Raw genomic sequence first — 12,938 nt, forward strand, 5'->3', positions numbered from 1 at the left:
TGTGTTTTGGTTCTGTAGCATGGTTTAGGTGAGGCAACTTTCCTGAGTGACCTTGGTGAGTGTTAAGCCTGTTGATTTTGACCTCCTTGACCTCCTGAAGGCATTATCCTCCGAGGAAGCCCCTCATTTTGGAGGAGACCTTGTGGCTGGAGGGCAAGCTAGATCAAGTCTTCTGAAAAGGCCCCTTGACCAAAGCCTCTGAACTTCCCTTGGCTTAGGCTAGGCTGGAGAAAATCTTATATCCCTTTCCCTCTTCTTCTTCGTATTTTTTTTTCCTTTTATTGTAATTAAACCACCATAAAAATCCCAAACTGACTTGAGTATTTTATTGGGATTGAATTTTAATCCCTGGTGACCACTAAAATAATATATTCAGTCAACAACCCTAATTTTACCCTTAACACATCATAGGGTTATTGTTAGTCCCAAATGAGATAAAAATGCTTAGCCTCATGCCTGGCACATAATAGTTATCATTATAAATGCTTATCACTCCCACCCCACATCAGTATCCTACAACATATGCAACCATGGTTTGAATCAAGAATAGACATGGCACACCCTATTCATTTCAAAACTGAGGCAAGAGCTAAAGCATGCCAAGAGCCACAATTAATATGCCAAGGCCAAGAAATTGTCATCCTGTATATTGCCCCCTGTGCTAGTTTTGACTCCAGGGCCTGAATCTTTGCTCTAATAATGACTTTTGAAACATATATAAATCCATTAAATTTCTGCACTCTGGGTTACTTAGCATCACATTGGTTTCATTTCTGGTTTTGCAGCCATATGATTCAGACCCTTCCATCTTTCTTTACCAAAGTCCATTATTTGCCCAATTATCTGCAAGTGTGGGTGCAGTCTATGGGGTAAGGAGAGGGGCAAGATATATTACCACAACAATTTGTGCAGAACTTTCTGAAGAGAGACAGTAATGAATATTTGGTAAATAGATGGTCTAATGTGAAAAGAGCAATGAATTTAAGGTTGGCAGCCAACTTACAAAAAAAATTTCCAATACTATGGTTGTGACTTTTTGTTAGATAAGCTTTTATTTCCCTATTCTGCTTAATTTCTATCAGAGTAATTAAATTACCAATGTTTCTCCCTTGAACCTTACATCTTAAATACCTATTTTGCTCTCACTCTCTTCCTCTCCTTCTATCTCCCTCTCTTTTCTTTTCTCTCCCTGCTCTCTTTCCCTCTTTCTTTTGTCTTCTCTGTCTGTCTGTCTGTCTGTCTGTCTCTCTCTCTCTCATGCATGCACACACGTGCACACACACACACAGACACACACACACACAGCCTAATGAAACACTTGAAAACTTAGTTTACTTTGTAGGGTCTGTGAAAAGACAGTCACTCATACTGACTGGTAGCAGGCATAATAAGGTAAATTAAATTTCTAAGAGGAAAACAAGCCCCTAATAGTACTATTTCACATTGGGTTTAGAAACACATAAGTCTTTGGCTAAAATGTTTCTGACTGCTAAGATAAATTAAAGCTTATAAATTTCCAAGCAAGGAAGAACTTCAAAGCCTTCTTGGAAACTCATGCAATCTTTCATCCTGCAGGTGCATGCCCCCATATTTCATTTCCTTTCTTCTGACTTGGGGATAACTATTGGAGATCAAATAACAAATGGAAGACTGGTGGTGAATCTATCTAAAACCCTGTAACATGCTTCTGGAATCACTGGAAGAGGGTTATTAGTTAAACATCAGGATGTCTTGCAAAATTGTCATTTAATTTAATTCAGACCCTCTTACAGGTTTTGGGTGCCCCTCAAAGCTTTTAGCTAAATGGAGTTGTTAGGTTTCTGATCCATGGAATAAATTCATCAAAATATAGAATGTAGAACTAGAAAGATCATCTAGGACAATCCCTTCATTTTTCAGATGAGCAAACTAAGGTCCAGAGAAGATTAGTGTGTTACCAGAATCAAATAGCTAGTTAGTTGATGAGTTAGCAATGGAACCTGTCTTTTTTATGCCAGTGCTCTTTTTACCACTTCAGTTACAACTTTTCTCTGGACTTTTAAGCTGGTAACTATGCCTTAAGTTTGGAAGCTCAAAGATCCAATCTACCACTTTCTAAAATAAAGTTAATAAAATAAAATTAATAATAACCAAATATAGGCCTCTAGCAGCCATTTGAAGCTGATTCCAGATGCATGGCTTCCTGGGATATGTAGTACCCTACAGTATAGTTTCCTTTCATCTTGACAAGTAGGAGCCAGATAGTCAAGGAGAACATTGAAAAGGATAAAAGAACACATATGGGAAATTTAAATGGAGTTTTGCTCAATGATTCAAGTGAAAAGATAAGGTAGAGATTAGAGTAATAAAATAAAATAGCTAATGGAGCTGTTTTCAAGCCCTAGAATCAATGTTACTACCACCTCTGTCACCCCAGAGGCTATCTATCCCAAGATATTTGATTGATCACTATAGACAGGGGTGTATGGGGTGCTCAGGGAGGGATGATATCTCTGGTATGGAGGGCTTGTCGTGCCCTCCTAGGACAGCTCTCCAGCCACTGACCCTCACCTGACACCCGCTCTCACTTGTGGCTCCTAGTAGCTGCTAGCATGCGGCAGCAGCCACACCCCGGGCAACGGCTTCGACTGGCCGGCTAAACCTTGTGAGGGTAGCCATCTGGTCGACGTCAACCCCTGGTGATCTAGGGCTTTGCTTACCCAGCATGTGAAGACTGCTTCAGCGGAACAGGCGGAAGAAACCAACAAGAAGGTTCAACGGCTGAGATGGCAACGCAGCAAGGCACTGTGGAGTGCTTAAGGCATGATGGAGCACAAAAGACAATACGGCCATCCAATGCAGCTGAGGAAGTCTCTAGGTGTAATGACTTTTCGTGCCAATGGACCCAGGCTTCCAATGCCGAGAGAGTGGGACTGTCTCTGTGCATCGACTTTTCCACTTAAATCTTCATGCACAGGTGTCTTTGTGCACAAAAACGCACAAAGACAATCGTCATCCTCGGTTCAAGAGACAACCAACAACATAGACAGGGGACTCATCCAGGTAGTAATATGATGGGTTTTTTTTTTGTTTCCTCACTACATTTTCTAAGGGATAAATATTTAAATCCAGACATTCTTCAAAATTATTCACTTGGGGATATGATTGGGAATGTAGACTCTAAACGGCAAATATTAATAATATGGAAATAGGTCTTTATCAGTGACACATGTAAAACACAGTGGAACTGCATGTTGGCTATGGGAGGGGTGAGGGAGGAGGGAAGGGAAAGAACATGATTCATGTAACCATGGGAAATATTCTCAAATAAATAAATAAACATATAAAATTATTCACTAGTTTTAATTCATATTAAAGCAGGTCCATTCAATATAAAGGACTGATACTGTTCCTAAGTTATTCATGAAATAGTCATTGAAACAGATTGTTACATCTGGAAAGGACCTCATATTCATCTAGTTCAACCTTCTCATTTTGTAGATGATCTTTATCAGTGGAGGGTCTACAGTCAGGAAAATCAGTGTTTTTTACTTACTTCCTTACAAAAATACCAAAAAGGTCAGGAATAAAGTTGAACCATTGGTCCCCCAAAATGGTAGCCTTTCTCCTGGATAGAGTTCTCCTGGATAGAGACTGAACTATATAAAGATAGAATCTTTTTGTTAATTAATATTATAAGTACTGCAATAACAGAGAAAGATTCAACCACATGATACAGGATCCTAAGCGATGTAGAATTTATAGGTAGGCAGGGCTAGATGGTAGAAGAAGGCTATGTAAAAACATGAGTTCATTTTAGAAGTAGATAGCTCAAGAAAGTTTATTTCTTTCATCATCTTTGAAAACTAGCTTGCTCCTGGCAAGGGGGATCATAAAAATGGACCAAGGAAATGGCTGCCCTTATCAGGTTGGCTATCCAATGGAATGGGTGGAGTATTTATAATCAAAATATAAGGGTGAAAGGCCACCCTAGAAAGAGTAGTTCATATACAGCTAACCTCACCATATGGTAAATACTATCATCCAGGACTCCACCATTCTGCCTCTTAATGTCAATAAATAGATGGGTTGTTACAAGGCACAATTTTGGTCTACCAAAATAATTTTGCTCTTTAGACACTCAGAATAAATGTATTTTGTTTACCCACAGTTTTGCCAAAGGACAGAGCTTAAAGACATATACCAAAGAAATCTATAATATAGAAAGAATTTATTTTTGAGACATCTTAAAATTGACCAACTCAGAAATTATTTTCATATATGTTACCTCCAGATATGAAGAGTTTTTATTGTTCTTTTTACATAGAGACAATGATCCCTAGGTATATAAATTTTAAATCAGCAATGGAACAAATAAAAAAAGGGAGACATTTTATTGCCAAAGTACATCAAGTCAAATAGCATTTATTAAGCATTTATTATTCTGTCCAATACTGTGAGGGGGAGGCATATTAGAAGATACAAAAAAAAATAGAAAGTGGTCTTTGCTTTTGAAGCACTCAATACAATTGATAAGATATACACACATGTATATAGTATATGTATATGCATGCATAAGTAAATAAATATATAACACATATGATGAACTTTATTTGATGACAATAGAAAGAAATGGAAAGAGTTAGGAGATCTGAGTTGAACCCTGTCACTGGTACTTCTGGTGCCACTTGTGTGAATCTCTATATAAGGTCCTTCTTTCCTGACTTTAATTTCTTCATCAACACAAAAAAGGACAATAATTCTTATACTGCCTACTACTTAGGATTCTAAACAAACTCCCTTATTTATAAATGAGGAACTTGAAGCAAAGTGATGTCAAGTGATTTTCCCCAAGGTCACAAGAGTTTTATTAAAAGGCAGTGTCAGGATTCAAACCTATGTCTTTGGTTAAAATTTTAGTAATCTTTCTATGACACCATGAAGAATCTTTGAGATTCTGAGAGGAAAGCCAAAATAAATACAGGATTCTAAAACATTGTTATGTCATGGACCTCTTTGGGAATCTGGTGAAGACAATAGATTCTCAGAATAATGTTTTTAAATACATAAATTGCCTAGGATTTTAAAGAAAATCAATATTATTGAAATAGCTAACAAAATGTTTTTTTTTAAATTCATGGTTTAGAATTCCTAGTTTAGAAGCCTGACTTAAAGCTCTAGAGAAATGTGAGCTGCTAGTAATTCTATTAAGGCAACGTGTCACTAGATAGAATAGGTAATGGCATCTGGAAGTTCTAAAAGAAGTTAGGCAAAAAATGGAGTGCTGTGACATAGGACTTAAGCGAGGCCTTGACAAAAGGATGGGAATTAAATACCAAATGGAAAAAGCATGAGGCAAATCACAAGGAAGAACCAAGAATGATGATATAAGAGTCTGTGTGTGTGTGATGTGTTAGATTGAAGAAGAGAGGCAGTAAAGAAGCTTAATAAACTAGACACAATGACTTCAAGAATAGAAACAGTGAGACACAAATTAAGATGGATTAGGACTATTGAAGAGAAAGCCTTTAATACCTTTAATTCAAGGTCTAGAAATATGAATCTGATCTTGAAGAACAATGTTCATCTTTGGTGTTTGAGTTCATAACAATAGTCCAAGGGCATCAAGCTAAGAATTCTTTAATGGTAGTCTAAGTGATAAGTGATTGTAACAAATACAATAAAGAGTAAATTAAATTACCTTGGAGGTTCATGTCACATTTTTGCTGTTGTTAAAAAGGGTTTGGGAAACAAAAATGCCTGGAAATGAGATAGACAATAGAAAACAATACTATAATTGTTACTGCATGACCATGGCCAAGTTTCCTAACCCTCTGAAACTCAATTGACTCATCTATAAAATACAGATAACACCTATCTTATCAGCCTCACATATTTGTTATAGATAAAGGTCTGTGTAGAACTTATGACACCATAAAAATGTGAGTTAATAATAGCTAAAATGTATACAGCATCTTAGTGATTGTCATTTGATACATTTAATCCACTGGGTATTTTTTATCCTCATAACAACCCAGTGAGTGAGTTGAGAGTGAGTGAAGGCTGTGCTATCATTATCCCCAACCACTCAGGTTTGATAGAAGAAGAAATGGAAATTCAATTTCTGGCTCACCTAGGATCATTAAGGTAGCAAGTGTCTGAAATGGGATTCAAATTCAGGTCTTTCTGATGCTAAGTCCAGCCTTCTTGTCACTATACTACATGAATGCTATTGTTGGTTATTAGTCAGGGTAGCAATACAATGAAAGTACTTCTTTTTATGAAACTGTTCCTTTACAAAAATTTAACTGGCCAAAAAAAAAATATGCCCTTGAAATAGAAGGGAATAAAGAGTGGATTCCAGGAGAGTCAGAGTATGAAAGTTATAGCAACAGTACAAGTAAAATTCGATAAGGTACTGATTTAATAGCATGCCTGGTTTGATTGAACTTGAAAGACTTGATACCACTCTTTGGCATTTTGTAGGACTTTTGAGTTTTGAGACAGAGATTCAAGAGTTTCCTAGTCTACATTCTTTTGGTGGAAAAAAAATCCTATTATTTTCTCCATCTCAGGGATAATATAAGGGAGCAGGGTAGAAATCTGTCTATAAACTCCTTTCTTTTCTTCTTTTTAACTCCACAACCCTGATACACTGGATTCCTACCTCTCCACTGAAGTGAAATTGATCTTTCTAAAGTTATGGTGATGGGGGTGACTGGGTGACTCAGTAGATTGAGAACCAGGCCCAGAGCCTAAATGTCCTGCCTTCATATCTGGTCTCAGACACTTCCTATCTGTGTGACCCTAGGCAATGACCCCCATTACCCAGCCCTTACTGCTCTTTTACATTAGAACCAAAACAAGCAGAAGGTAAGGGTTTTTAAATAAATAATTAGAGCTATAATGATGTCTTAAAGATATTTTGTCCTTAATTGTGAAATCAAATGATTTTTTTTCTCAATCCTCATTTTTCTTTTTAACTTCTTAATAACCTTAATCTTAACATTTGACACTGTTGACCATACCTTCTTCCTGGGTAAAATCAACCCCTGAGTATTCATAATGTTAATCTCTTCCAATTTTTTTCATATCTGCCTGGCCATTTTTAGTCTCCCTTATTGAATCATCATGCATGTCCCCAGGCATGAGAGTTTCAGTCATGTGTGAGCCATGTTCTCTTCTCCCTCCAGACTATATATATATATATAGATATAGATATAGATATAGATATAGATAGATAGATAGATAGATAGATAGATATCTTAGTGATTCCATCAGCTCCCATCGTTTCAACTATTTCTTCCACAATGATGCCTCCCAGATCTATAAATGCAATCCTCCTCCCATATAATCAATTATTTATTGGAAATTTCCCAACTAAATATCCTGCTGATATCTCAATCTCAACATGTCCAAATGAGCATTCATTAACTTTCTCTCAAGACCATCTCCTCTCCTTAACTTCTTTATTTCTTTTTAGGACAACAACATTTTTCCAGTCATTCAAGTTTTCAGGCCCAGTATAAACTTCATCTTGGAGAAATGGGGAGAGAATAAGCATTTATTAAGCCCCTACTATGTGCTATTGTGCTAAGTGGGGCAGATAAAGGTTAAATGTTTTGCCCAGGATCACACAGTTAGTAATGCCTGAGTCTGAATTTGAACTCACGTCATTCTGACTTCAACACTAACACTATTCATTGTGCCACAAAGCTGCCAAATATCTAATTATCTGCCAAATATTATCATTTCTACTTCTACAATAACTCTTGCATCCATCCCCTTCTCTACATTCACATAATTCAGGCTATCACTATTTGCCTGGACTTCTAATTGATGTACCTGCCTCTTCTCTATCAATCCATCCTTGACACAAATTCCAAAGTAGTATTCCTAAAGCTCAAATCTATCTATGCCATTCTTCTTTATCATTATAGTGGATCCCTATTACTTTCAGAGTCAAATATAAACTCCTCTGTCTGGCATTTACATATCCTCTTTATAACCTGATCCCAACCTACCTTTTCACCATTAGTAAATAACGGCCCTTTTTCTTGCACATTACTATCCATAAGAACTGGTCTTCTGGTTGTTTCTCATGCACGATATTTTATCTCCAGTCTCTCAGCCTTCACACAGGATTAACCATGTAGAATCTATATCTTCCCTCAAGCCTCAGCTCTAGTTCCATGTTCTGCCTGCGATCTCTCTGATTCAGATACCTCATCCTCAGCTACGACTGAACTTGCCATGCCATGAAATCCACTTCAAATATGCTTTGCCTACAGTATGTATATATGCATAGGTTCATGTTCCTCCCCCCAATAAACCATAAACTCTCTCCAACAGGAGATAGTTCTGTTTTTGCCTTTGTGACCCCATTGCCTATCAAAATTCCTGGTTTATAAGAAAATCCTTATTCAATGAACAAATGTATGACCAGAGGAACAAAGAGGAAAACGGAACTGAAAAGATTCTGTTAATAAAGCATTTGATGGCTTACCAAAATTGAAAGATAAAAAATATAAAGAACCAATAACGATTACATGAAGTCCAGGGAACTGGAAGAATAGTGGTGCCCTTTCTAGAAGCAGGGAAATTGAGAAGGGCAACTTGTTCAAGACAGATATATCAAGTGCTTAATAGAAAATTGAATACAAAGCTTACTTACTACATAAAAATAAACCAGAAAGAAAAAAAACTACAACTAAAATTTTTAGAGTTGAAAGAGACCTTGATGATTATCTATCTAGTCCAATTCCTGATTTTATAGTTAGAATCAGTTTGAAAACCCTAAAGTACTATGTACATTTTAGCTATTATTGTTTGAATGATTTTTCTTAGTCACCCTAATAGTAAGTGGAAGATCAGGAAGAAAATTTCAGTCTTTATAGTCTAACTTCTCTATTCTCTGTCTCTGTTGTATGTGTATCTTTCTCAATGTGCACTTATGTGTAAAAAAATTATATATACATATGCATATACATGTGTTTATATATGTGAGGGTATATATATTGAAGCTAAAAACTGTACTTTGAGATACCATATGTGTGTAAATATTATATATGTATGGATATATACATATGCACAAATATGTAACCAGACAAGAGAAGGGAAAGGGAAAGAGAAGGTGAAGTAGCATTACAGAGTGGATCTAGAACTGGCTTTAAAGCCAGGAAGACCTAGATTCAAATCTTCCCTTTAACCCATAATGGTCATGTGATCATGAGCAGGTCCTTAATCTATCAGTTCTTAGTCAACATTCTAAAATAATAATTTGCTGAAAGAGAGCCAACCTGCATTGGTAGATGGAGTTTTTATCACCTGTGAATTCCCTATACTAATGAAGGCATGGCTCCTGACAAAACTTCAGCAACACAAAATAACTACCCTTCATGTAATGAAGGGTCTGATCAATTGGAGTCCCGTTCTCCAAATATACCTTCCTTACTGTCTCCTTCCAATCTGTGTAAAGGTATGCTGAGCCTAGTTCTACCACTTTTGGTGACATAGAATAAAGGGTCCTAACTCTCCACTTCAGACTATGTCTAGGCACTCTACATTTTTTCTGTCTTCTTGCTCTATGTTGAAGAGGAGCCTTTTGACTGACCAGTCAATTAGAAGTGGACATGCATTGAAATGGCTCCACCAATTTTACCTTACTCTCTTTTTACTTGTACTAATCAAATCAGTAACTGCTATAAACTTCCAGGTGGGGAGAGAAGTAATATCAGTAGAAGAAACCTGCACTTTCCACCCAAGTCCAAATGAGGCTATGAATATACCCTGTTCTTTACCTCTTTACATTTGCCTATCCCTGTTTTGGGTGATAGAGTATTTATTGCAGATGACTAATACAGTATGCACAAAGTCAGAATAAACCCCTAAAGAACTAGTGAACAGAGTCCAATTCAGAGTTTCTAACAGCCCAGCTCAGTACCTGTTGAAGGTAAATAAACATGCCAGCTAAAATGTCATTCTTCAAACAAAGATATAATTTCCTTGTGAGTCTATGTCACATTTGGAATTGAATTTGGCGAGGCATGTTCTGGAGCAACTGCTTTAAATTTGAATCCATTCTCCTCCCAAACTGAAATGGTACCAACAGAGGGTGCCTCTGGTTTGGTGGGAATATTTTCCAACTTGGTTTTAACTATATATTTCAGGAAATTTCTCTTTATAAAAACTAATTGATAATAATTAATTAAATTATATTAGGGTATCAATCCTAATGTCAATAATGTTACAAGAGAGATGAATGTAAAAGGAGATTGATAAAGGTGAAAACACACTGTAATGAGGGCCTGAGGAAGAGCATTAGAAAGATTATATCAACTCCCAGAACCCTGGATGGAGCTGGCTGATCACTGGTCACACAATTTGTTAATGTACATATTGATCACAAGAACAAGTTACTCTTAAAAAATAACAAAATCAGCTATAATGAGTTGCAAGGAAATTTTAAAAATCAGATAGTAATCCAAATTTCATCCTCTTCCTCAACCACTCCTAATCATATAAATATGAGAAGAAAGTTTTGATTTTTAACAAGGTTAAATAAAGTGGCTTGATCTTGGTTCTAGAAAAACAAAACAATAACCAAAAAAGTCCACTGTTTTTCTTGGCAATATTCCAAAATTGATTGAGCAAGAATTCAAGAGGAAAATTGTGGAAGAGAGCCAATGAAGTAGACAAATCTTTTGTGGGTGGGGGGAGAGAAGAGTAATTCAATTCTGGCAATCCTGCTGTCCAAGAATTTGTTTTCATTACCAGCAACAGAAGTCACTGCCTTAAAATTAGACCTCATCCCTTTGCTTCTCTATCTGTTCCACTGCCCGTGTCACCCTGCTGTTTCCAAATCTATGTTAGAAGAAGTTTAATATACAGGAGATGCTTCATCTATCCAGTAGTTGCCACTTGTGAGGAATGGGGACTCATTCAGGCTTCTTTTGGAAGAACAAAAGAGATTGATTCCTTTCTTCCTTTTAATCTCAGCAAAGCCCAAAAGACAAAGTGCTGGACACAGGATAGGAACTCACACTTGTTGAACTGAATTGAATTGACAAATCTGTTTGTAGGGTAGACACAGAAGGTCTACAGGGAATAGTAGCTGGCAACCTGTCAATCACCGGCATATGGACCATCTAACAATCTGCTTCCTTCATTGTACTAGAGGGTTCGCAATTGGCAGGGTTGGCAAAACCAAAAGTGGAGGTATGGAAATCACTGTGACAGCACAGAAGACATATCTGTTATAAACATACACAGTGAATTTCCTAAGATAACTAGCTGAAGAAACTAAGAAGTGACATGCAATTTAAAGGGGAAGAAGGAAAAAGCCAGTAAGAACAAGAGTTCACATATTGATGCAAAAACTGTAGTTGCAGCCTGCTTATTATATTATTCAACAATAGAAGCACATACAGGAAACCAATTAAATAGTGGCATGATGTAGCCATTCAAGGCAAGGTACTTCCAAGGAGTCCATTGGACTGCTTAGGAAATTCAGAACATATTCAGACTGGGGGCATTTTCCATAATCCATAAATGTCATACATATTTTTTCTATTAAAAAGAGGAAGTTTGGTTATTATTTGAATAGTGTATTATAGAGTTAATTTATGAAAAACAGCTGAAGTTTCTTGTATGGATTTGTAAAGTATGTATAGCCAAGGCATGGAGAGCATGTTTGAGCACAAATTAAGGACTAAAAACATGACGCCACCTAAAATTCACCCTCATTCCCAAAAATAATATTCTAGATTAACATTTACAATAAGATACTCTTCAAAGGACAGATACAAAATTTTATAGGGTATGGATATAAGCTGAATATAATAAAATGATTACCATATGATAATAATTTAAATTAAGGGGCATTTTGTTTCTCCAAAGTGATTGACTCTTTATTTTTAGAGCAATACACATGAGTATGAAAATAGCCCCAAAGTGAACTATAACCAGCTTGCCTTTAGCAATGGGAAATTCTAAAGTAGCATAACAAAGGTATAACTTGGCTGGGACCATTTTCATAGGCCCTCTACCTTAGATAGCTGTGAACCCTAAAAAAAGAACATCCCTAAACAGAAATCCAGAAGAATGTCAATTTTCTCTTCAAGGTATATTCACCTCTATCGATTTGCAACACTTCTCCTCCTCAGTGATACCCATTTACTATAGACATGTAGAACCCTCCTGTCAAGGTTACCCAGAGTCCCTAGCCATTGAGCCTCTATAAATTAGTACCTTCCATGCTAATTAGAACTACCTGTTCTATATCCTGTACCTTTGAATTTAGTCAGATAAACAGATGACTAATTTCAAGAACTAATTTAAATTAAATCAGTGATGGTGAATAATAGTGTCACCTTTTTCAGAAAACAAGCATTTTATCAGCAACTTTTAATGTCTAAGTCCAAAAAAGTGTTTATTAATGAAGCATTAAGGTGCTTTAACAAGGGAAATTTTTTAAGGCAAGGAAACTTTTCTCACATTCTTCAAGGCATTCTTACATAAATGGCAATCTACTCCCATCTATAGTTAGCGAATAATAATAATAATAATAATTTATTTACAATATAATAATTATATACTTTAAAATAACATTACATACATCTTGGTTGAACCATTGTACAACAGATATTACTATTCCCATTTTACAGATGAGGAAACTGAGTTTGATTAGTTTGTACATAATCATAAAACAGATATGACTTAGCATCATTGCTTTTCATTATTAAATACTTTATATTTAAGAAAAAATAGTCCTAGATAATTCTAGAAACTTTTAAGGGAAGAATGATTTGTATAAATAAATTTGTCTTCATCAATAATCATGGGAGAAGCTGATAAAATCTGAAAAAAATTTAAATTCCCAATAAAACATTAAATTATAAACAATGAAAATCAGAGATATTTTAAAAATTGAAAGTAAGAAAACCTTTGTTCAATGGAGA

The sequence above is a fragment of the Monodelphis domestica genome, chromosome 1 (assembly GCF_027887165.1).
Source record: "Monodelphis domestica isolate mMonDom1 chromosome 1, mMonDom1.pri, whole genome shotgun sequence".
In the NCBI taxonomy this organism is placed as follows: Eukaryota; Metazoa; Chordata; class Mammalia; order Didelphimorphia; family Didelphidae; genus Monodelphis; species Monodelphis domestica.